At 48.6% G+C, this 25,285-nt stretch overlaps 1 protein-coding gene across 1 annotated transcript in view; it reads left to right on the plus strand.

Annotated features, from left to right (window-relative positions):
* Positions 1–8,132: 8,132 nt before the first annotated feature.
* The window catches only part of SOX13 (SRY-box transcription factor 13), an 81,786-nt gene continuing 64,633 nt past the window's right edge, over positions 8,133–25,285 (plus strand). Inside the window, exon 1 of the mRNA XM_039538104.1 lies at positions 8,133–8,154. The gene's annotated coding sequence lies outside the window, so the exon portion shown is untranslated. The remainder of the gene's footprint in view (positions 8,155–25,285) is intronic.

A 25,285-nucleotide genomic window follows, 5' to 3' on the forward strand; every position in this document is an offset into this window, starting at 1 on the left:
TGGATCTGTTCAATTTCTGATAGGGAAAAAAATCTTTGTACGTTCTGGAACAATAACAATGCACCATCTGACTTGTTCAGTAGAATACCAGAGCCACATGCAGTCTCTAGACTGTAGAGATCCAGTAAAATTAGGATGGAATTTTTCTAGGAATTTAGCATTGCTATTCTCTACCAACATATCTCAGTTGCGTGAGGAGAGCTTTAACTGATAAAACAGTATAAAATTTCTTGAGAATCTACATAGAAGTACTTGTTGGTAAAGGATTATTTCTACAGTTAAGTATGTTACTATGCTGGGAAGGGCTCCAGGAATTTCATTAAAGCATTTAACAAACAATGCTCAATCCTCACACTTGCCAATGTAATTAAGTATTATCCTCTTGTTTGAGTGGGGAAATTTAAGCAGAGAGGCTAAGTAGTTGACCCAAGATCACAGAGAGGGAGTCCGTGTCAGAGCCAGGATTAAAACTGGAGAGTTCCTGTGGTCAGATCACTAAACAATTTAGAAATATCTGAGATGTTTGGGTTTTTAATATTTTCTTCAATTTTTAATTTGGGAGTAATGTGCTGTCTGTATGGGGATCTGCTGGATGGTTTGCTTGGGGATCTGTGAGATGGATGCATTTTCTTTTACTCCTATATGCTTCCTGGTGCAGATACCACTATTAGACCCCTTCTGCTGCTTTTCCAATTAAAACAAAGAAAGTTTAGTCTGATACCTCTGTGATGGAGGATTTCTTGGCGCTGTGGAGACACAAGTCTTGATTTGAGGGCTACAGTAACAATCATTTAGACTGGAGTAATTTAGTCAACATTCAGTTATCAAAACATAGTTTTGCATATAGTTGTTATCCTGCAAACCAGTGAATTCAGAGAAATTCAGAAGAAAACTGCCCCTGTTCATGGAAATATAACACATGCAGTTCAACAGCGGACAGTTAAAATACTCATAATCTATTTTGGCCAAGTCTATGGCAGGGGACCATTGGGAAAAAATGTTCTCCCTTTCAAGTTTTTTTTTTTTTTTTAAAAGCCATGCATTTTTTGTTGCTGCTGCTGTCAGCTACTTCTCTCTCTCTCTTATTATTCATCCCAGACCTGGAGAAATACAGCAACTGAGGCTTTGCTGGATTGTGTACAATTATTTGTCTATCTTGTTTGCATCTGAAATAATTTTGATGCAGTTCCAGCATAGGTACTTTCACCCATTTCACTAAGGTATTCTACAGAGAAATTGTAACACCTTTTATCAGGCTTAAAGCTATGATGATCGAATGGGACATGTTACCACAATATGGTAGCTGAAACAAAATCAGGCATACTACCTGCTAACAAAAGAATTGGTATTTTGTATCAGTTTTCATGAGTTTCAAAGGGTTCTGCACAAACAGCAACAGAAAGGTACATGTCTTGTGCAGACACAAATGTTAGACCATCTGTGGATGAACGCAGTTAAACATTGCCAAGGACTAGGTATGGAAGGCATAGAATAGTAACTGGGTTCCCCTGTGTCTGCTTTACATGGATCCTCAAGATGCTCGTTGAAGTTTTACAAGGCAGTAAATAACTATGGGATTCTCTCGATTAATAGTTTATGGGGCTACAGTTGCTGGGTATTTATGATACCTCATGGTGCCTGCAAATTCCACCTGATTAACTAGATGCAGGTGCAAAGGCAAATCAGGGCCTTGAGACTAATCCTTATGCCTAAAATATTTCAGCTCCATGTTTCTGAAGCAATACTTTTTCTCTCCAAATATGTGAGGAAAATGTCATACAAGGATAAAAGGGCAGTGTGAAACATGGAGATCAGAAAAGGATATTTACCAGAGGGGGGAGAGTGTAAAGATTCATGCCATGAATCCAATGAACATAAGGTCAATGAAATAAAGAATGTCTCAGTGCTCATAAAGGGGTCTATCCCTTTCCAAAAAGAACGGAGGAGTACTTGTGGCACCTTAGAGACCAACAAATTTATTTCCAGTCGCTGTGGCAGAAAAGTAGACTAGTAGGAGAAACAGCTCACTGTTACCAGCAGTGCTGCTTCCTGCTCCAAATCACGCATTTCAAGATGCTCTCAATGCTGCGTGCCGCTCCTCCGCTGCTTGATGCTATCAGACTGATCCTGTATCTTAAATTCATTTGCAGTAGTCCGATGATGAGTGGAAGGAAGTCTAGACTAATCATAAGGCATGTCACAGCTGATGATAAACATTCTACCAAAATAGACTGATTGTATTGTAAGTGAGCTGCAGGGGTAATTAGAAGCTTCCTCAGAGGGAAGCTGTGAAAAATGCAGAAACCCTGTATTGGAGTGTAAGCATATGTGCACATAGGGGATCTGGTCCATGAGTGGGGCTTCTAAGGCACTAGTGAAATACTCACCTGTCCTTATAAGTGACTTCTCCACATCTGTGAGAATGGTACAAGTCTTCACAATTGTTCCTTGTTTATTTCATTGTATGTTAATTCAAAACCCCTCTTCTCATTTTTTAAACCAAGAGCTGTACACAGCAAGAGGGTGGTGTCTGTGTCACACAGTACTGGATTGGGTATCTGGGGTTCTGAGATTTATTTTTGGCTCTACCAGCTCACTTGCTGATGACATTGGGCAAGTTGAGGCCCCGCGTTGTGCCTCAGTTTCCCCCTCTCTAAAATAAAGTCCATAGTACTTACCTTCCTTAAGGGGTGGAGTGAGGTATAATTGTAAAGTGCTTTGAGCTCTTGTAGAAATGAATTGGAGAATATCTATCTGTAATTGAGATTGAGCTCTCGAAGGTAAAACCTGCAGGTTGAGATGTGGCCATAGTCTTGGACTACAGAGGGCGCTGCTGCCCCTAGCAACACCCTCCACCACAATTGCAAAGTGTCATAAGCCTCTGCTGGAACATAGAGTTCTCCAGCATTCATACGCCTTTATTGGCTCCAAAACAACCTGGAAGAAAGATAAAGCCGGGCTGTAGAGTGGGGGGCTGCTCTCATCTAGTACAATAGCCAACAAGCGAACAGGCCTGCTTATTTCTCATCCCCACACCTTCTACAATGCCTGTGGTCCCTGAGAAATGACATGTCCCTGCCTCGGAGAGGGATGAAGAATGGAAGGGTCTGTTTTTGACTGAGCGAGTGGCAGGCAAAAGGAATAAGGTAGAGAGAACTCTTACAATCGGGCTCTGTGTTTAGGAGGCTCCTGTTGCTTGGCTTTCCGCTCTCTTGAAGTCTGTTGTGTTTGCTTTGCAAGCTGTGTTTTTCCGTAACGTGCAAATTCCTTTCCACCGAGCAGAGGTGGGTAAAGACGCCTTCCAAGGAGGATGCATTGAGTGGTGGTAAGGTTTGTGAAATGGGCAGTTAACTCTGAGTGCTGTGGGGTTGACAGATTATTGCAGTTGAATGCCCCACTGCAGGGAGCAATTGCGATGCTACAGAGCACACAAATCTCTAGGTAGAAAAGTGCTGGTAATGGAATTTGTCAGAGAAACTTTTCTTGCCCCAACCAGAGCTCACATGCTACAAAAAAATCCAAGAGCCAACCTCAAATAACCTTCTTCCTTTGTAGAAATAGCGTTTCCAACCTTTATTTGTTGGAAGCAAACAATTCAGTGCTACGAATGTAGATGGCATAATACAGGCTAATTGAGAGGTGGTCTCTGCCCCGCCGATTTTAACATCTGAGACTACAGCATTGACTTTACAGAACAAATTACAGCCTGCTCCCTGCAAGCTGGGGTCACGTTCCCTAGCAAACAGTCGTGCTGTGTGTTTTTATTAACGATGAAGGTGGCATGGGGTTCAGTTTAAATGGGAGTGCCCTTGTTTTGACCATGGCTACAGTCCTGTGTACTGAAGTAATGAAATCAAAAGCATTCCAACCCTTCCAGTTCATGGTCTAAACTCGATTACCCTAACACAGACCCTTCCTTTAACGGGATCTTGTTTGCAAGATCTCTGCTCCCTTCTGTGATTACAGGGGCTTTGGCGCACAGACGGCATCTTCATTTAACAGACCTTCTTGTTCCCAATTTCTATTGCATTTAACCCCTTGACTCGGGAAGTTCGTTCCTTTTAGGAACGTGGTTTCTGTGGAAAGCTCTGTGGTTTTGTCTAGTAGCACTATACTTACGGTTCTTCTATTTTTAATGCTGCTTTTTTCCAAGAGACTCCACTGGGATGAATGTTTTCCTGCCCAATATAAGTCAGAATTAAATCTGTCTGCCGTGGGGGGCCGTTGTCATTTGTGTGACGGATAAGCTTTATTTTCACACAGACTCTCAGTGGGTCATTCTTTGCCTAGATGTTATTTAAAGTGAGTTTCACTGTGGCTCTTTGATATGATCCCTGGATTTGCACAGAGGCTTTCGTATGTGGCTGAAAACAAACCCACAGGCTGTTTGGATGCTAAAAATCTCATTAGTGTCAGCGGAAAGACTCAGGGTTGTTTTCTAGAGTAATTGCTTGTTGTCCATATGCTCATATTTGAAGCCAGGAAATGAATGCCGGAGCATCGTGCCAATGGGCTCTCTGGGTAAAAGTGCATGTGCTGGTGCCCTGTGCTGCTGCTTGCAGTGGGATCAACCCCAAGGTACAAGGGCAGAGGCTTTGTGTGGCGGGCTGGCTGCTTGCTGATCTTGGATTAGCTCCACCATTTACACCTACAGCCTCCTCGGGAAGAAGACTCCATTGGTTTAGAAACTGGGGCGGTGTCGGAAGGTCAGAAAGGATCCTGAAGAGTGGGGGCCAGTGCTTTGTGCAGCAGTCTGGCCTGTCCCAGCCAGTTACCTACTCACAGGAGCCACGACACAGTGAGCAACCGTAAAACGTGTTGCAGTGATGATTCCTGAAAGCCTCATGCATAAGGTCCTAGGGCCTGACTCATCCTGCTTTGCCTTGCTGCAAACCCAGAGGCCTGATTTCTGCTCCTCAGATGGGCTCGTCCCAAAGAAATGGGCAGTGGCAGTCATTTGTGTCCCCACTCTGTGGCTGAATAGACAGGGGGACCTGGAGAGGTGGGTTAAAAGAGAGAATAGGTCACTTTTTTCATCAAAATTATGGTAGATATCATGCCTGGGGAAAGTTTATTGGGGCCTTTATGACGGCCTTGGCCGCTGTTTCCACCTTTCCTTCTGTCAAGCCCCCGGCCCAAGCGCTCTGACTGCAGGATGCTAAAAGGCCAGATTCAGCAAAGTTTATTAGCATAGGCAGCCTGTCCCGAAAGATGGGCAGGATGGAAGGTGGACAGTGCAATCTCCTCCCTGTGTCATGTACTTACACATTCTTACCCACCAGACCATCATTATCCTGGCTGCGGCATTTCTTGGGAAACAAGTCAAGAGCATGTTGCTTCCTCTCCGCCACACCAGCAAGAGGAACCGCCATGCTCTGCTCCAACGCGTCATGTTCACATAAGCCCTTTGGCGCATGGATCAAATGTTAATTCACTGAGCTTCACAAGACCTGGGGGGGAGGTGGACATTAACCCTGGCTTCCAAGTGAGCCATGGAGCTACTGCGGGACTTGCCCCAAGGAGTGGTAGCAAGTCAGTGGCTGAGCCTGACTCCCAGGCCCTTTCAAGGGTGGGACTCAAACTTGGGAGACCTCAGTCGCCTGCTCTAGCCAAGAAACCTCATTCCCTCCTGCAGCTTGGGCTTGAAGTCTGGAGTCCTGCACTGATCACTCTCCCACACTACTGTGGGTGCTAACACCAGCTGATTCTTACAGCAGGGAGGCCATCTGGGCGGCAACAAAAATGGACTTCTGTGCCCACTGCAATGACCTTTCCACTCAACGTTAATGACTCCCATCTACCGGGATGCTGCGGGACAGAGATGTGGTGGACCAAAGCTAGCACAAGAGACTGCAGTGCACTCTCTTAGGCCAATCTAGCCTTTTGTACCTGTCCTTCACCGTGGTCATGGAGGAGCGCTGCCCGCTGATGCGAGCAGAGGACTCGATGCCAGACTCTTGGGTTCTAGTCCCGGTTGCACGACTGCTCGCTGTACAATGGGGCCAGAGTCTCAAAAGTACCTAGCAACAAGCAGCTGCCATGGGGACAGGTCCAGGTTTTCCAAACGCTTTGGAAAATTCTGCCCTTAACGTCTGTTCTTCAGTTCCCCAAGCGGTAAATATTTCTCTCAGCCCAGGGGCTTTCGTAACGGTTGATAAAGAACTCGGAGATCCTAGGCTGGCTAAAAGGTACCGTGAGGAGCAGTGTATTACTGTTACTTCAGCTTTGCTGCCAGCAGGTACCACATTTGCTCTGTAAATAAATCAAAGCTGTCTAGGGCGGTTCACACTGCCCCCTCTGTGCTGCACAGACCTCTCAGTTATACCTGTGCCAGGCCCCCGAGCTGCACCAGTGTCAGTGAGAAGGGAACTTTGGCTTCTCTGTAGTGTTTGCTAACTGAGATCAGTGGCTATTTAACAGTACCAAGCTGGTGCTTTGGAACAGAGCTGAGCTGTGTCCTGTTCAGATGTCTCACGGGTAGTGGTGTCGACAGAACCACTCCCGCGCTCTCCTTTCCTTCCACATGTTGGGGCTTGTCCCCTGCAGCTGCTGTACCTTGTAGCAGAGTTCTAGGCTACCCCTGCTTGCCCAGGTGCAGATGTCTGAGCGGGATTCATAAGGCATCATCGGCGGGTACCAGGCTCCTGGTGAAGATGGCCTTTTATGTCAAGGTCGCAGCAGGCACCAGCATCCGCTCGTCTTTCAAAGGCTTTGTTCTTGATTGGGGCACATCACCGCGTGTCTCAAAACACCTCCCCCCCGAACAGTGTCTCGGAGGCTTATCCCTTTATCATAAATCAGCAGCAGAGCTAATATTCATGTCTAGGAAGTGAGATCGTATCAGAGCCCCGTGCTGGGCTTCGAACTGGGTACGTGGTGAGGCATGCATGGTTTGGGGTGTGAGGGAAACGGGGGGACTGCGGCAGGAACTCTTTATCAGAGAGGAAACTGTACTGTATTTAAGCAGGAGAGAGAGTTCTGTGTGCATGCAGCACCTTTGTCACTACCATTAAAGAACAGCTGCTGCAGGACACACTCTGCCATCTCTTGTTAGTACCTAGGCAGATCTGTGTGTTGCATACATGCAAGAGTGTCAATCACATACCGGCTAGCGAACAATTAACTAATGGCTCAGATTATACTCAACTTTCAGAGGACAGGGTAATTCAAATACACCGCACCCAAAATACCAGAAGTTCTGAAGCATAAAGCTACCTGGCTGTGAACTGAAATTTCCCTTAAAAATAATTTTTTCAGCTGATACAATGATTGACTCCTATCACGCTCTTCATTCATAGATCGCAACATGCCATTAGCTCCATTTTACAGAGGGGAAAACGGAGGCACAGAACGAAAGGAAGGGATTTACCCAAGGTCACCCAATGAGTCAGTGTCAGGGTTAGAATTCAGATGTCCTCACTCTGAATTAGGGGTTTACTGATTTTCTTAGCTGAGAATGTGTTCCTTTCCTTTTAACAAACAAAACAATGTCTATTGGTGTTTGTGCACAACAAGACCTGATCCTGATGGGCACTACTATCATATAAATGCTTAATAATAATATATTAGTAGAAGTTCTGCCCAGATGTGATGGGCTGACCACGCAGAAGGTAGGGGCTTATGCTTGCTACCTGCTTTCCCAGGGAGAGAGGCCCTAATGCATATGGCTGTATGTGAACAGTGTGCATAACACAGTGGACACCACTATAAACGGGCCATTTGTCTCCAGCAGTCACTCCTAAATTGGCTTCACTCTTTGCAGAGTACCATGCTAAGTACCGAGAACAGCACGGCAAACAGAAATACTATGGCTGGAATTTTCAGAAAGATTCAGCCCCCTGGGAACACACTGAAACAAGGGGCCAGGTTTTTCAGAAGAGCTCATTCAGCACATTGGCAAATTCAGACCCAGCTGTGGGGGCTGAGCTTTTTGGAAAATCTGGCCCCAGGAAATGGTGAACAGTCACATTTTAAGGACACCCACCGGAGCTGTTTTCTTTGTTTGCAGAGTTGGATCCGGTTAGTACAGCCAGCCAGACCTGATCCCCCCCAAACTTTTTGCAACACTGAGAATGTAAGGAAACCCTACGGACACCATTTGGTTTCCAAGACCTGTATTTACTGAATCTAGACAAAGCTACAAGGCCTAGCTAGGTAAGTACACTGCTGCCCTGTTAGCTTCTGGTGGGTTTCGCAATAGAAGACAGAGGCCCACAAGAGAATCCCAAATTACCTAATGGAGGGATACTGCCCAGTTCCTCTACACTACACTAGCCCCTAGGAGAAGCCGTTCACATCCCTAAGGTTATTTTTGGGAACAAAGGTGGCAGGATTGGTCCCATGGTTCATAAACACGTCAGTTACCGCCTCCACCCTGCCAGCTCAATCAGCAGGGCCTGGAAAGTCCAACTTCCCTCCAACACCAGGGTGACCCCAGGGGCTTATTGTGTAGGGCCTTTATTGTTGTTTCCTTCACAGTGTCCTTCTGTTGGTGTCGCTAGGGGGCTTCGCTCTGCCCATGGAGCCAGCCCCAGACACCTTCTCTCCAGCAATAGGCAGGCCCAGGTGTGTGGTGGGTGGAGCAATGACGCTAGCCCCGCCTCAGGTAACTATATCGATGGGATTGCAGGCTGCGCCTCCTCCCTAAGTGGGGGCTACCTAGGCACTCCCAAACACATGCCTTCCTGTATCCAGGCTTCGTGGGAGCAGCAGCATCCGCCCCCCACCCAAGGTAAGCGCAGGGGAGAGGTCTCCCTGTGTTATCTATATCGTGATCCCAGTGCGAAGGGGCTGGTGCTGCAAGATGCAGGGTGCTGTCTGCACTCATGGAAGTTAGTGGGGATGGAAGGTGGATTACCAGGTACCTAGGCAAGCTCCAAGGAAGGAGTCCAGGACTGAGCATCTAAACGTGCAGTTCCACATCTCAGCTCGGTAGTGGGCAGCGAGCCACCGAAGAGCTGCTGTTTTGGCAGTGAGCGCATTCGGGGGGGCGGTTGGCTTTTGTTTATGGCTGTGTTACCCAGCTCCTCTAAAAGGGCCCCTTGGCTGCAGTGAGGGATGGAGCACCCTGGGGGGGGGTCTGTGTGTGCGTTACCTGGAATGCCACGTATGTTCCAAACCGAGGGGGCCTATTGTTGCCCGGAGTCTGGCTCTGAAGTGCGTGGGTGGCTGAGGGTGTAGGTTACAAGGCAAGGCAATGAGGCCATCCCAGGCTGATCAGGTTTCACGAGACCTCACGTTCCCCCTTCCCCCTCGAGTTTATAGGATCACTGCTCTGTCCCCTCATCTTGCTTCTCATCCACTGCTGAGCATCTCCCCTTCCTCTGCCGTGGTGACCAGGCTGATGGCAAAAGGGTGCCTGCAGGGAGGGCAGTTTCCTGTCACTGATTCCTAGGCCAGGAGGGACCCTGGTGATGATCAGTCCTGGGCCATCATGCTGAGGGGCTGCTGTACAGGACGAGAGGCAGTCCTCGCTCTGTCATCGGCCCCAGTCGGTTCTGTTCTGTTCAGGTTTTTGTCCTACACTCCTCACTGGAGTCCCTGAGTCCCTGGAGGGACTTCTGAGCCTTTCGGGGTGGAGACAGAAAATTGCTGCTGTGTTTATTTTCACCCCTTTGCATAGGGCTCAGGTTTTTACATAGGAGAGAACAATGCAAATAGGCCCTAAGCTGGGGGTGCTGTGCAAACAGAGGTAAGCTACCAGGACTGTTTCCTCCTTTCCCCTCCTGGGTGAGACTGGGGCTATAGATAGCCGGGCGAGGAGCCCTTTCTGGGCGGTGCTCTGGGTGGATTGGTCTTCAGCAGCTTTTGTACCGGATTAGAAGAGGCGACAGGAAAACACACAAGCAGGGCCTCTGCTCCGCTAGTGTAAGAGGACATAGATCCACTAGAGTCAATGGAGCTAGGCTGCTTTACACCTGCTGAGAATAGCCTGATGCTACCAGCAAACTCCTTCCCTGGCAGGCAGGACATAACTCCCTGTTTTCAGCCCTTCCCGGACACCGGCTCCGTGGGATAGCCCCAAGAGAGAGGCATCTGGTTTTCATGAGGGTCGCTGGGAGACCACAGTCAGACAGACCTAGTCCAGCTCCCTTCAGTGCAGCCAGTCCAGTGCTGGGCACTTCCCTGAGACAGCTGATAGTGCCACCGAGTCGCAGGTAATTGGGGGGAAGGATAGCCTTGTGGTGAAGGCACTGGGCTGGGACTCAGGAGATCTAGATGCAGCTTGCGGCTCTGCCGCAGCCTGCCAGTGTCAGCTTTAGGGTGACCAGATGTCCCGATTTTATAGGGACAGTCCCGATTTTGGGGTTTTTTTCTTATATAGGCTCCTATTACTCCCCACCCCCTGTCCCGATTTTTCACACTTGCTGTCTGGTCAACCTAGTTGGCTTGGGCAAGTCACTCTATCTCTCTGGGCCTCAGTTCCCCATCTGTAAAATGGGGATAATGATCCATTCAGCCCTTCTTTGTCTTATCTGTGTAGAGTGTAAGCCCGCCAGAGCAGGGGCTGTCTCGCACTTTGTATAGCAGGTGCTACAGCAGGGCAAAAATACTGTTATCATTTAGAGGAGGAGGGACGGAGAAGCCCACCCTACAGGGCCAGATTCTGATCCCCTTAGTTCCATGGCACGGTGCCTTAGTTCTCAATGGCACTGCTCAAGGCTAATGTGCTAAATGCCCTACATGGTAGGAGATCAAGACCTGGCCCGGGGGGGTATATTAGGGCAATCTATGTTTCTCAAACTCTCTTCCTTTAGATAATAATCAGCCTTTGTTCACTCTTGCGCCGTTCATCCTAGGGGCCCGGTGTGCTCCCCAAATGTGCTTAGTCAGCCAAGCTTCCCGTTTTACAGTGATTTGACAAAATCTCACCCCAGCCGGGAGTCCTGTCTCCCAGCCCCATTGCTTTAGTCACTAGGCTCCACTGCCTCGCAGTAAGCGTGAGAATAGCTGCTCTCTCTCTCCTCTTTCCTCCCACCTTTCCACCTGCTGTTTCTGCTGGCTCCCTCTTTGCATCCATTTGTTCTCTCCCCAGCTGGGAGCATGAAGATGCTATGGGTAAGTGCTAGGAATGACCTCCTGCTGGGATACAGCTCAGCTCAAGTGCGAGCCAGAGCCAGAGCCAGCCGGGGTTCCCCTGGATGTTCGCTCGCTCTGAGTTACTCCTTACTTCCTGGTGTGGATGGGCCTGGGCACTTCCTTCCAAGCTGTTACCCTGCTTCCTGGGGAGCAGAGGCCTGGCAGGAATCTATTCAGGGCAGGAAATGAGTCTTTTTCACAGGTCTGTTCCTTTACAGCTCATGGCCGGGGGCTCCGTGCTCTTTAGGGACTAGGTTTGGGTTGTATGCAGAGGACCAGATTCTGCTCCCGGTCACGAGGGTGTCTCCACCCCACACTGAGATCAAAGGCGTAATGGAGTGCAGAGTGCAGGCTGGACCCTCTGTTCCTTGGTGTTTCAGGAAGGTGCCCAAATCCCTTTCAGTTCCCGGAGGTCCCTTGGATACTGCCAGCCCTGCTCCTGGAAGGTTGTGGGGGAACTGAAAGTGTCTCTGTCACAGGGGAAAAAACCGAGGAGTCCTTGGGGTACTTTAGAGACTAACAAATTTATTTGGGCATTTGCTTATGCCCAAATAAATTTGTTAGTCTCTAAGATGCCCCAAGGACTCCAGTTTTTTTGCTGATACAGACTAAAACGGCTACCACTGAAATCTGTCACAGGGGTCTCCAGTCCCCTCCTTTAACAGGCCTTCAATGCAAAGGGCACCATTTGCATGTCTGTGGGTGTTTGCTTTGGTGCCTGGCCAAACTCACTGTGGTGAAGGAGGCGGGGAGCAGACCCCTGCCAGTCACCATGGGTAAGGAATAAGCAGGGGCCATTTCAAAGGGGTTTCTGCCTTCTCTTTGGTCCCCAAACTCATTGGCTGGAGTCTCCCCCGGTGGTAAAGCCATTCCCTTGCTGGGGGTTAATTTGTGAGCAGCTTTTAGGGTGTCTCACCCTTGCTAGGAAGGATTTTGCAATGCGGGGGAGGGGACATAAAAATCTTGCTCATTCAGATTGCCATGGGTTACCTGCCTTGGCACGCTTGCCCCTGCACTCTGGTGCTCTGGCACACATATGCACATGCATCCACATGTGCACACACAGTCAGATCACATTCTGGAAAACGTGCCTGCCTCCTTATTCCGCATCCCCCACACAGAGCCTGCCTGGCCCTCGGGAAAACTCCTTCCACCACGGGCTGGGCTCTGCAGCGAAAGCAAACAATGGGATCCCCAGAGACGACAATGCTCCATTGTCCTTTAAGCCACAACAATGAAACAATAGCCCACGGTCTGCTTCATTCATTCCCGGGCCCGCCCCCTGCAGCAACACCCTGTATCCCTGCTGCTGTTGTATTCAGGGGCTCATGCTGTCCCGACAGAACCTCCCAGGCTCTGATTTGTCCTGTATGCCCTGGCTGACACACATGCACCCCCGTTATAGCAGGATGTCCCTCAGAGGAGAAGGAAGCAGCCTCTAGCTGGTCTTTTATTGTAATGATTTCCCAGACACTAGAGATGGAAAAGTCCTATTAAGTCATCCCGTCCCTCCCCACCCCGGAGGACAATGGGGCGTTGTTGTCTCTGGGGTTGGCCATTGTTTGCTTTCACTGTAGCTGTGGTCCCTTGAGGTTTGCTGATGCCTCATGTTCTTGATGATGAGGCAGAGGCTGTTATAACACAGACTCTTCTCCCTCATGCCAGCCGCCCTCTGTGGTGGGGGAAGACAAGCTGGTGCTGGTGACAGAGCCACGAAGGGGCAGAGGGAACTTGGTACACAAGGGAGAGCGGGGATGGGGCGTTAGGGGGCACTGCTACAGTGCCGTGCGTGCCAAGGGAGTTTCATCATGTCAGGCAGCTGGAGCAAAAAGGGCCCGAGGACTTTAGAGCAGAAATTGTAGGGGAAAGATGCTTGCGGACTGCAAAACCCCTGGAGTCCCCCAACCCAGCACCACAGCCCCCTTACCCTGCACTGCCAGGCCATTCGTCTGGGTTGAACCTGGACAGCCCTCTTTTTCCGTGGTTTTGTCCCCTGTCCACTACTGAGACAAAAAACCAGATATGGTTTTGTCTGGGACGGCGGCCGGGGGATGCCGTTTTGAAGAGCACACAGTGCCACCCCTGCCGGTCTGACCTTGCATGCACTGGGTGTGTGGGGTCACACTGGTGGGGTGGGAGGAGAGAGACAGTTCCTGGAAGTGCCAGAGCGTCCAGTATTCCAAGGATATGGCAGTGGCCACCCTACCGTCCCCAGGAGCCAGAGCTGCAGGGAATGCCACGCTGTGATTTTTGCTTCTTTCATCGCACAGGCATGAATTCCCTTGAAACACGGGTTGCAGCTGCCTAAGGGGGTGCTAGCACTTCCCAGTGCACTGGCACAGTTGCCCCGTTGGCCCTGTCTGCGGCACCTGGGTCCGTAGCACAGCAGCAGAAATTTGAATGTGCAAATCACCTGGTATTGTTTCAGGCCCTATGGAAATGCAGAAAGAAGACGGGGATGGATGGCAAACAAACAAAATGAAAATCTGCTGCAATTTAACTAGGGCCCTGATTTTTGCTGCTGTTAAAATCCCTTCCCCACTGGGTTCTGGCGTGCACACAGAAAACTGGGGTGATTCAGACCAAGAATCCATTTATCCACAGATAAGCATGGCCTGACATCTGAGGCATCCCTGGTATCCAAGGGTCCAGGCGTCTCTGGCTGGCAACAGGGCTCAGTGGCACCATTCAGATCCAATCTCAATAAAGGGTCAAATCAAAGTCCTGGATCCAGCATGGCCCCGTGGACAGAGCACTGGGCTGGGAGTTGGACCTGGGTTCTGCTTCTGCCATTGAGCGTGGGCAAGTCTCAGTGCTCAGTTCTGCTCTCTGTAAAATGTGGGAATTGCTAGCTGTCCCCCTCTGGGGTGCTGTGCCATCAGTGGAGGGAAATGACCATCTGAGAATGTCTGTGCAGCTAAGTGACCCCTGACTGGCTAAGAACAGTGCAGACTCCTGCTGTTTTTGTCTCCTGCTTGTTCTATCCCATTGATCAGTGCTTCCCAAACAGTTGGTCCCGACCCGCCAGAGGACTGCGGGAAGGGGCTAGATGGGGCACTACTTCCAGGCGGATTAACCCATCACTCACTGGGCCCTGGCTTAGTGTAAGGGGGTTGGAGAGTGAGCCAGCCCTGCTCTCCCCCAGCAGCAGCCACTCCCGTCCTGCAGGGCTGGGCCCGGCTCCCTGCTCTGGGCCTTGTGCCCTGACGCACGGTGTCGCAGCGCTACTCAGATTTGGCCTGGCCACCCCTCCGTGTCAGTACAGCCCCTAGCACAATATGCCACCCCGTTGAATGGACAATAGCCACTACCACGTGGTAAGTGTTTAAAACTTCTCTGACTATTTATTCAGTAACTTTGACCTTTGGGATGATTTGAATCCAGCTCCGTACATACAGGATTGCTGGATCTGGGATTCTGCTGATGGTGGGGTGGGGGTAGTCAGCTCCCCTCCCCCCCATAGCTGACATCCAGGTGCCATGTTCCCCCAAAGTTTGGGAGGGTTCATATCTGCAGGAGGTGGGGCCAGGCCCCTCTCTGCTTAGTACCTATCAGCAGCCAAACCCACCTGAATAGGTAATGAATGGAGGAGAGAAAAGAGCCCTGAGTACATTGTGTTTCCAATGGGCCGAGAACAATTGCTAAATACAAATCACACAGAGAATGGAGAGAGAGAGACAAAAGAGAGAACCCCAGCACAAAGGAGAGGAATGAAATGGCAAGTAAAGTCAAACAAAAAGGAGCCAGGCTGAGACAAAGGAAGGGAACAATATCCCCGAGGCAATCGGCTCCCGAACAATAGGGGCAGTGACAGCAGCACAAAGGCACCAGTGTTTGCAAGTAGACGTTATCTCACACAGCCACTGGCAGGCCCGGCCACGGCGCTTCTATTTTCAGGGATGCTTTTGTGCGGCGCTGAACAATATTCCTTGCATGGTTGCAGATATAAAGATGAGGGGGGTTTGGGTCGCTCTTCCCTTCCTGGTGCCAGCTCGGTTATAAAAACAGGCTCAGCCCTTCTGAGGACGGGGATGGGGGGAAAACGTTCGGCTCGGCGTAGCTGGTTCCGTTTCTGTTCCAATGCTGCGGGGGGCCCAGTTTTGTCGGGTCGGGGTTTAGCATCTTTCAGTTCCTGGCCTGTTCTTTTCCTTTTGCCTGTCTGGACAGTGCTAGCGAGGCGGCTGTAGGAACACAGCTACCCACAGTCTTGAGTTCCCTGGCGGGGATGGGGAATGGGCGAGTAGGCCTTGCTTGCATGGGAGATTTCAGCCAGGGGTAGACAGCCACTGTCATAACTCTGCTGGTGGCGCTCTGTTCTGGGTCAGTTCCAAACTGATGCCTCAGCCACTATCAAACCAATGCCTAGGGGTAATGCCCTATGCCCTCAGGGGTAGGAGGCACTCATCTGAGTCATTACTGAACCAAGGCTATGGCTAATACCAACCCAATGTCTCAGTAGGGTGTTAGAGGTTGTGGTGCCGTTGAGTTTACCATCTGGAGGATACTTAAAACTGAGGCCCTGACTATTTGTGGTCATTAAAGAGTCCATGGTACTTTTTGCAAGTTTATGGGTGTTAACCACAGTGTCCTGCCCAGATGCCAAGGAAGGGGATACTTTCTGCCTTCTGAAATTCCCTTCTCCTCACCTTGCAGTTTCAGTTGGACACAGTATTATTTTTGACTTCCTGAGCTAAACCACGGTGTTCCTGTGCATTACTACTCAGCTGCTGCATCCTTTCCCAGAGGTGGCTGTCAGGCAGTGATTGGTTTAAGCAATTCAGTAGTTTCTGCTTTCTCTGTCAGTTGGTTTGGAGACTCCTTTGGAATGAAAGGTGCTGCTCTTCTTGGCTCCGCTCCCCAAGCAGCAAATTCAGCCGAGCGCAGCTGGTGGCCTGGAAAGCACACCTGGGCAAACCAGAATGATGGCTTTCAAATGTTTACATCCTCACTTGGTTGGTGCTGAAGGTTGACGCCTCCCAAGTCCTGCTGGAGTCAGCCTTGCTATCAGCAGGCTTGGAAAAACTCCCTGCCTTTGTCCCTTAACGTGCCCCCTCACCCCTCAGCTTCCTGGTCCATTACCCCTGCCCTGCACCAGTGACATTGCGGGCCCGCGCTTTGCAGCATTTCAGGCTAGGCAGGCGGTGAGATGTCCTCATGGTGCAAACGTCACTCTCTTTGCTGCTAGCGCCTCCTTCTCCTCCCTTCTCAAGGGGTTTGTTTCATCCGCCTCTTGCGATTCATCATAGGCACTAGACTGGGACTCAGGACACGTGGATTCAGTTCCCTGCTTTCCCACAAAATTGTTCTTCCATGGATTCCATAAAGCCTCCCAATTTCTGGTTCGTGGCTGTGACCCACTCTAACATGGTTACCCCCTGATACTCTACCACTGTTTGGCAACAGCCAGCTTATTTTGCTGCATGTTAGATTGCAGTAGTAAAGTTTTCTCTTCTTTTATTCAACAAACAAGTAGCCAAGTCTCCAGGGCTGAATCTGTGACTGGGTCCAGCCATCCGGGCATGAAATAACATTCCTACATACACTGCAAATCATCCACTCCCCTTCTCAGACCTCACATGGGACCTTCTTGTGTCACTTTCTGTCCCCCGTTCCACCCCCGCCCCCAGCCCCTTTTCACGATCATCCCACACTTTGAAAACCACAAGCCTTACATTGCGTGAAAATAGGCTGCCACAAACTGGGGAGGTTTCATCAAGCTACTGTACGTCATGCAGAAAAAAAGTTGCCTTGTGGAAAGAGAAGTCAGGGTGTTGAGAAGAGTGCTATAGAAGCCCCATATCAGCACCGATCTCCTAAGACACCCAGCTTTAGCAGATGGGTTTAGCTTTCACTTGAAAGGCCTTATTTCTGATATTGATCGTGTTATCTGAAGGATACATCCTGTTGCTAAATTTGGCTGTTTCCTTAGTTTAACAGCTGCTGTTGCAGTAAGCTAAATGGAGTTTCAGTGGAGGTGAGTTTTGCATACTATGAACTAAAGATGAATCCCTGATTTCACATTGCACTGGAGAACAGAGAACCAAGACTTTCTAGAGATGCTGAAGTAAGCGGTGTTGCACCATGCCACTTCCGGCCCCATTTGTTATCACAGCACGACCAGACTTAAGGACAAAATGCTTTCATGGGAAAATATTTGGGACTTTAAATCAAAACAAACTAGCAGCTGTTCTTAAAGTGGAAAGAGGCTCTCTGAAAATGACAGTGAGACATGAACATATAACGGCACAGTGCTGTCCATGCAAGGGCCTGATTATGATCTGAGCTAAACCAGTGTAAATCCAGAGTCATTCTACAGAAGTCATTAGAATCACCCCAGTGTGAAACTAGGGCATGGGGGAGGAGACCCAGGCCTATAAAACAGTAGCACTTTAATATTTTTTTCCACCTGTCAGCACTGCAAATTCCCCACTGAGAAGCAAGCTGGGTTCTTTCTGTCCTGTGCACCTGACAAGCTCTCTCACCTTCACTGTTAAATCTTTAACAAAGACATCCGTTATCTCAAAGGTTATTTGGTCAAGGAGTTGGATGGATATTAACAAAGTAAACAACCAACAAGAAGTTTTAACAAGTCTCCCCACAAATCCCTTCCCATCTCAGTTGCTCAACTTTCACTCCTGTAATGTCACTAGTTCTCTAGACCTCCACAGTGTCTTTTGGGTAAGTAAGACCTGAACGTCTAATGTAAAAAAACAAGCAGAAAGAAAGTGGTTTTCACTATCCATCACAGAGGAGGAATAAATAAATAAGAACCCATCTCTCCCCCCACCCTACACCCCCTTTTCAGTGGTTGTTTGGGACAAGGGAATATGCTTGTTGGAGATGGTTGCTTAGTTCATGTTTCAGTGGCTGTGTCAGTGTTCTGAATGGGTTTAATAAAAGATATTACCTCACCTACCTTGTCTCTCTAATATCCTGGGACCAACACGGCTACAATAACACTGCATGTATCTACATTTGCAAGTTAATTTGATCTTGTTCTACAAGCCATGGTGGTGAGAGAGAATCTGGCTGTTTCTGGTATTATTTTGCTAAGCAAGCACTCTTTGCTACAATTAGCTGGTATTTAAATCCTTCCTCAGCCTTAATATAATAATAACAATAATAATAATTAGCAATAATACTCTGCACTTCTCTAATGCCTGGCATCTAAAGAGTATGCACGCTAATTAATTAAAGCCAGGCAATCCTCATCTACCTTCCACAGTGAGGGAAAATCATTGCTAAAGAAATGCTTCAGAAAGACCACAAAGGCAGGGAAATCCAGGCACTGAAACAAGACAAATGCGGATTTAAAGACAATCGGGACCAAGACCATGTGACACGAGAAGTGGACAAGGCGGGAGAAAAGATAAAAACCCAGGCAAATGGCGGAGGCAGAAAACAATCAAAAGCTTAAAAAAAAAAAAGTGGAAAAAAAGGAACCAAGATGAAGGGAGCGACAAAGCATCAAAGAGAGGAGTACCCAGAGGCTGAACAAAGAGGTCGGAACAAAGAGCGAGCTGGCACAAAGGAGCAAAGAAGGGAGAACAAAGAATGGAGAACAAAGCGACTAAATAGAAAACAAAGACACAGGACAAGAAAAGCCCCTCAGTTAGGGCTGAGCTTTTGAAGCGGTCCCAGGACACGTGGGGCTGGGTGGGTGGGTTAGATGTGGGGGGATACACTGATTTATGTTGCGTTACTGGGTGAAAGGTTCCATGCTGTCCAGTGCAGGTTGGGGGAAGGGTTTGTTATGGGATGCATTGGGGCTAGGAGCAGAGAACCCAGGAGCATTTGATTTGCTTTTGAATCAATAGGCCCAAACCAGAGCCCTTGTGAATTTAGGGGGAAAGACAGATCTCTGTCTAGTCTCTATGGCTCTGCTTTTCTCTGGGCTCCTTTAGCTGCCTTCTAGACTGCTCCTGATGCCAGGGTGGATGACTCTGTGATCACATCCTTTGTCTGGCCCAAGCTGCTCACCAGATGTTTCCAACTATCCAAAGAGTAGGTTGGCTTGGATCTGAGTTCAGAATTTCCCCATTCTCTAGAGTAACTGTTTCCGACCAGTTCTTTCTCCCCATCTCTTCCAAGAAGATCATACCACTCTCAGATCCCAAATTGTGGTGTTTCAGCAAAGTTAATACAGCCAGCCCATCCACCCCAGTATGTTGGGATTTGTTCTTGAAAGGGGATCCCCAAGCCAGCTGTGGGTGAGAGTCCTGCCTGCACAGCCCAACTAAGCCATGGCCGGAGAATGTATGTGTTGGGGCGTTGCTGCCTGGGACACAGGAATGGCTCAGGTCTCTCTCTGGTCTAGTTAGAATCTAGAGGGATCCACAGGATTTATGGACTTACTGCAGGGGCTTACCTTGGAATGCAACAGAACAACTGGGGGCAAAATTCTGCAAGGATTTCTTTCATTTCACCCCTCCCACGGATTTTCTTTGGGGAATGCACTATCAGTCCTTGCTGTTCAGGCCATCTAGTTCAGATTGGGCTAACCTGTATTATTACCAGGTGAAAACCCATTCTTTTGCCTGGAGCTAAAGCACATTGTTATCTTTAACCTGGTGATAAAAGGGTTTAGCCTCACCCAGTGGGTCAGACCAAAACATTTATATCTTGTTTCAGCCAAAGCAGATTTTTGACAATACTTAACTCATTTCTTTGAGCTGTCCAGAGAGGGGCAAAATGCAGTCAAAATAAGAAGCATAAAGGAGCAGGGAAAGACCTGTTAGATCATCAAATCTACCTCTTTGTCATGGGAGGATCTAGTCCCCTGATGGGGGATATATCAGATATTCAAGATCTCAGGGGATCTTCTTCTAACCTGGGTTAATAATTTCATCTCTGGTTATTAAGACTAAGTCTACACTAGGAGCATCCGCAGGTATAATAACGTTGGTTAAGAGTGTGATAAAAATGACATTTTGTAATACTGGCAAAAGCCCTAGCACAGATGCAGTTGTACCAACAAAAATTGCTTTTGCCAGCATAGGTTATTTTGCTTGGAGAATCGGTATGAACTATACCATCAAAAGCCCATTTTTGTCAGTAGAAGCTGCATCTACACTAGGAGGGTTTGTCAGGGTAGCTGTACCAGCAAAACTCTTCTAGTGTAGACCTGTCATAAGGTCTGGACATACGCATAAACTCGCTAAAATCCGTGTGGCCACAGTGTCTGATCCATCCAGAGCAGCTTGCAGGATCAGGTTCCAACAGACAGAATTTCTAAAACTCCCCTTCATTTCTCCCCATTGATGCTGTTGGTCTGCTTTACCTTGGTTTGCATTCTCGGGAGAGTGAAGCCACTTTCTGAGGGCCTTTGGGGGCTAGCATGAATCTAAGGATATGGCCATTGTCTGGTTCTCCTGCACTTGCCTAGTGCTGATGTCTGGGTTCCTAACACTGTGGGAACATTTAAATTTTTAAAAAAATCTGTTGTAATTGGAAATTACAAACTAACCATGGAAACACTTCGGTTTGTAGTGGCCTGAATTTGTTCCCTATCAAGTCTAAATTTGGAACCAAATCTTGATGGCATTAGTGTAACCCAGTGGTCAGTGTGTTATGTGTCCCACTCTGTGCCTCTTCGTAGCGGATGTGAGTCTGTTTTAGCTCCTAGCCTAAAGAGCTTGGCCCTTTAGCATAAGCTCTAGAGACTCATGCCTTTAGTTCTGGAGATCGTTCATTCAGCCCCCCTCCTCTCCCGTGCCAGACAAGACGATTGCTGTCTCTTTGCCTTTAAGGAAAACTAATAGCAATGAGCTCTTCTGATGCCAATGGCACCAGGGCACATCTGAACCACTCCGCTCCATGGAAATAGGTGGAGTTACACTGGTGGCTGTGACCACAGAATCTGGCCCAGACACATTTTGGTTGCTAAGGGCCAAGATTTTCCAAAGCAACTAGTGATTTTTAGATGCTTCCCTTTCTGGGGGGTGCCCAAGCTGAGATGCTGCAAAGGGTATTTTCACAGGTCAGGTGCTTGGCACTTTCTGCAAACTGGGCTCCTTTAAAGTATCTCTAGTGGGGCCCCCAAAATGGGAGGCACCCCTAATTCCTAGTCACTTTTGAAAATCCTGCCTACAAAGCATAGGGGAGCCTCTGAGATGCATGACTTTGTCAAGAATTTGATTTTCTATGGCAATCATTTGTATGTAATGCTAAGGAAGCCTCCCTACCTCCAGGTGATGTATGGCTAAACAGTGTGGTGCTTGGTTGAAAAAGGATTATTACTTGATTGGTTCCTGCTGGTCTGACTCTGTCTGCTTACCACATGCTGTCCTGACAGCTACAGGTTACCACCACTGGCAGCAAGGAGCTCACGGGGTGACTGGAAATTACTCTTAAGTGGCATGTGCAAAATGTGTCAATGAGAGAGGAAATGATTTGCAGTGGTGTCTTGTTCACAGTGGCTTCACGTACTTCACCCATTTCACCACCGCCTGAGAGTCATATGGTGAGACCGAAACCTACTGACATGCTGTGTGGGGAACAAGATGCTCCCATTTAGACTGAATTTGTGAATTCACTTGATGCAGGGCCTTCGTAAATGGCCCTGTGCTGCCCCCATCACATACTCAAACACAGGGGACGGGCTGAGGGCATGAGAGGGTTGGTCCCATGGCATGTGGCACTAAGGAATCCTTAGCTACCCCATGGTAACTGTAAATTAGACAACCCTGGGGCTGCTTAAATTTACACCCAGGGCCATTTCTCAGCCCCCAGGGCAGCCTGGAACTGAGACAGCCCAGAGGTGGAAGAAAGCCACTTTTCCGTCTCTACCTCGAGCTGCACTTTCTAAACTGAAAGTCTCGTAAAGGTGCAGCACAGAATCGGACTTGTTACACCTGAGGAAGATGCTTCCGGGGAGATGACGCTTGTGATCTCAGGTTGGCTCCGATTGCGTTCTTTTCACGTAAAGGAACCTTTTACTCCCCCGCCCGGCAGCAGATGTGTGTTACCATTAACACATACCCAGAAAGTGCCTATAAATCACTGTTCAAATGATGGCAAAGATTAGATACAAACTCACACAAGTAAGGGAATTCTTCTTTATAACAGTTACCCTGCTTTTAATTTAATAGTCATCTTAGGACTCTGAACATGATGGGCCAAATGCATTCCTGGTGTAACTCTATTGCCTTCAGTCGGCTTGTACCAGGAATGAATGCGGACTTGTGTGGTCCTTCATACCATATGTGCTGAAAGATTTAGATACAGTCGGGTGACACTGAATTTCCAGACACTACAGTAGTGTTGTTTTACCATATTTAACATGTTACATATACGTGTTTGTGTGTGTGTGTATATACATTATTATAATCTATGATATGAATGTGTAAGTTTCCAAATGCATCACTAGAAATGTATTCACGTGGCTTTGATACGGCTCCTATCTGAGAATCTCTAAGCTCTTTACAAAGAGCCATTAACTGAACATCATAATCTCTTCCCCCCAATGAGGTAGCAAAAGAAGTATCCCATTTTACACAGGGGAAACTGAGGCAGGGCTACGTTAACAGTCATGCACTACTTTGGGGTATTTCAGTATTTGGCCTGATAGCATAGCTGAAGTCAAACGTATCTTATTTCGACTTACCTCCCGTCCTCACGGCACGGGATCAACGGCTGCGGCTCCCCCATTGACTCCACTTCCGCCTCTCGCCCTGCTGGATTTCCAGAGTCGACGGGAGAAAGTTCAGGTATCGATATATCGCGTCTAGATGAGACGCAATATATCAATCCCTGATAGATCGATCGCTACCCGCCAATTCGGTGGGTAGTCTGCACGTACCCCAAGAGGACTCAGTCTGAGACAACCAGGGTCTGATTTTCAGAGATGCTGAGTACCAGCAAACCCGGTCGAAGTCAATGGGAGCAGAGATTGCTCAGCATCTCTGCAAATCAGGCCCACGGTGTTTCCATTTGGACACCTAATAATTGAGACACCCTAAATCAGGGGCCACTTTTGAACATGTTGTCTGTAGAGACCTGTCTAAGGTCACATATACAGTCAGTGGCCAAGCTGGGAAAAGAACCCAGGAGTCCTGAATCCCAGTCCCCAATCCTACCCATGGAGCACACCTAATGCAAACCTAGATTTGGCACTGATTATTAATACTAGGCTAACTCCTGAAGACATTGCTAGCTTTTTTTATCCACTGATTTGGGTAAAGCTGCTGCTGAAGTCAGTGGGAGTTCTATAGTAATAATAGCCAGCTCTTTTCAAAGGAGGTCAGTATCATTATCCCCATTTTACAGGTGGGGAAACTGAGGCAGAGAGCAGTGAAGTGAGTTGCCCAGAAGGCAAGTCGCAGAGCTTCAAATTGAAGCCAGGTCTCCAGATTCCTAGTCCACTGTCCTATCCATGCCACACTGACTGCAGAATCTGGTCTATGCAGATTAGAAACCCATTAGATTATCAAGTCCCCAGGGGTCAGGGCAGAAGAAGCAAAGGAAGCGCTATTGGTTGCTCACGCCATCTCTTTGCACTCCCGTTTTGTTTCCAGGATTATGCGTTGAAAAAAAGGGGTCGCTAACGCAATAAACAAAATCTGTGTCAGCTGCTCCTGGTCAGGGGATTCTGCTTCTCATTCTGCAGCTTCCCTACAGTGGGTGAGGAACTAAGCACATGCCCACGTCCAAACAATGGTTCACTTCCTCACAGGAAGCGAGGTTTGAGTTCTTCTCGCCCTCTCTGACCACTGACAAAAGGGCCAGGCCATTGTCTGAACCATTCCCATGACTCAGTCAACTGTATCCTGAGAGCTGGAGGCTGGAATATTGCAGCCGGCGCAAAGGGGAGACGCACTCGTCAAGGTAGAAGGACGGTGCTAGGCTCCCTTGTGGGGGCTTGGGAAAAGGAAAGGAACTGGCTGTCTCTTTCCATCCATATCCCCTCGTCTAGAGACAGCAGGATCCTTGCCCCTGCTAAACCCCCCATCCCTCCTGATGGTCCCTGGTTCCTTCTGCTGAGTAAAACGGAACACTGTGAAATGAACCGGACTCCAGCTCAAAGCAGGGGGCCCACTCCTACCTCCTGGCTCAGGCTAGACGCCCGCTGATCCAAGAGTCAAAGACTAAGCAGAAGCTGGGTGACAGCTTCAGGCCCAGTGGTATTTCATGTAACGAAGGAAGAAAATGTTTGCTCCGTTATATCCTATCTTACTCGTGCAGACAGGTCTGCTGATTTTGGTGGGATTCCTCATCTGAGTAAGCAGAGCAGGGTTTGTCCCTGGCTTGAGGGACTACTTTGAAACAGAAGGTGGAAAAACATTCCAACAGGGAGCAGTCCTTAGCAGGGGATCAGTTCCTTTGGGACAAGCGGGGACAGTTGCTCCCTCCCCCCCCCCAGATCTTGGTGTCCCCCCTGCTAACTTTTCATAAGTCTATATGCTCCACTTTTTGCCCCTGCCCCAACTTTGCAGGCTATAACCACATATAAAGTTCTTTATGCCCTCCCTCCCATGCCCCCCGAATTTTTCTAATCATGACACCACTGGTTCTTAGTTTCACCCGTGTTTAACAATCAGAGGGCATAACAAAGACTGCAGTCTGCTGTTGAGAAGCAGAGTCAATAAGGAGAGAGACTCTTGCACAGAGAGGCTGCAACTACCTTGTAACATCAAGGACAGAGCAAAACCTAGTGCGGACATCAACTCCCACGTGGCGAGTGCCCAATCCAAAGCCTACTGGAGTCTTTCCATTGACACCAAAGGGCTTTGGATGGGGCCCATGGTGTCCAGTGGGCTTTTGCCAAACTCTGAGGAAGGTGGAGGAGAAATGAACAGCGCTAAGAGCAGGAATGTACTGCAAAATGCCTGAAAATGCCATTAGGAGGGAATCTAGTGCCAGATTCTGATCTCACTCATGCTGGCTGGCGGTGCCACTTACTGGCTTCGATGGAGTTACACTGTAGTATGGGAGTGAGGAGTCAGGTCCCTAGTGCAGAGCTGATCAGCTTCTGTTCCCTGGGGCAGGCAGGCAGACAGACTCAGTGCTGGCTACACAGAACGTCACCAAAGGCACAAATCCTGCTTTTATCTGGAGCTCCCTGGGCTGTTCTCTGTTGTCTGTTCCTCGTTCTGAGGCCTTGTCTATGCACACAGGTTGCATGGCTGTAACTGTAGCCGGATAGTTAATGCAATTAGGCTGCTGGTGAAAATATCCTTTGGGGGCACTGAGTCCCCACCCCCGTGCC

This window comes from Mauremys reevesii, linkage group 4, assembly GCF_016161935.1.
Source record: "Mauremys reevesii isolate NIE-2019 linkage group 4, ASM1616193v1, whole genome shotgun sequence".
NCBI classification, from domain to species: domain Eukaryota; kingdom Metazoa; phylum Chordata; order Testudines; family Geoemydidae; genus Mauremys; species Mauremys reevesii.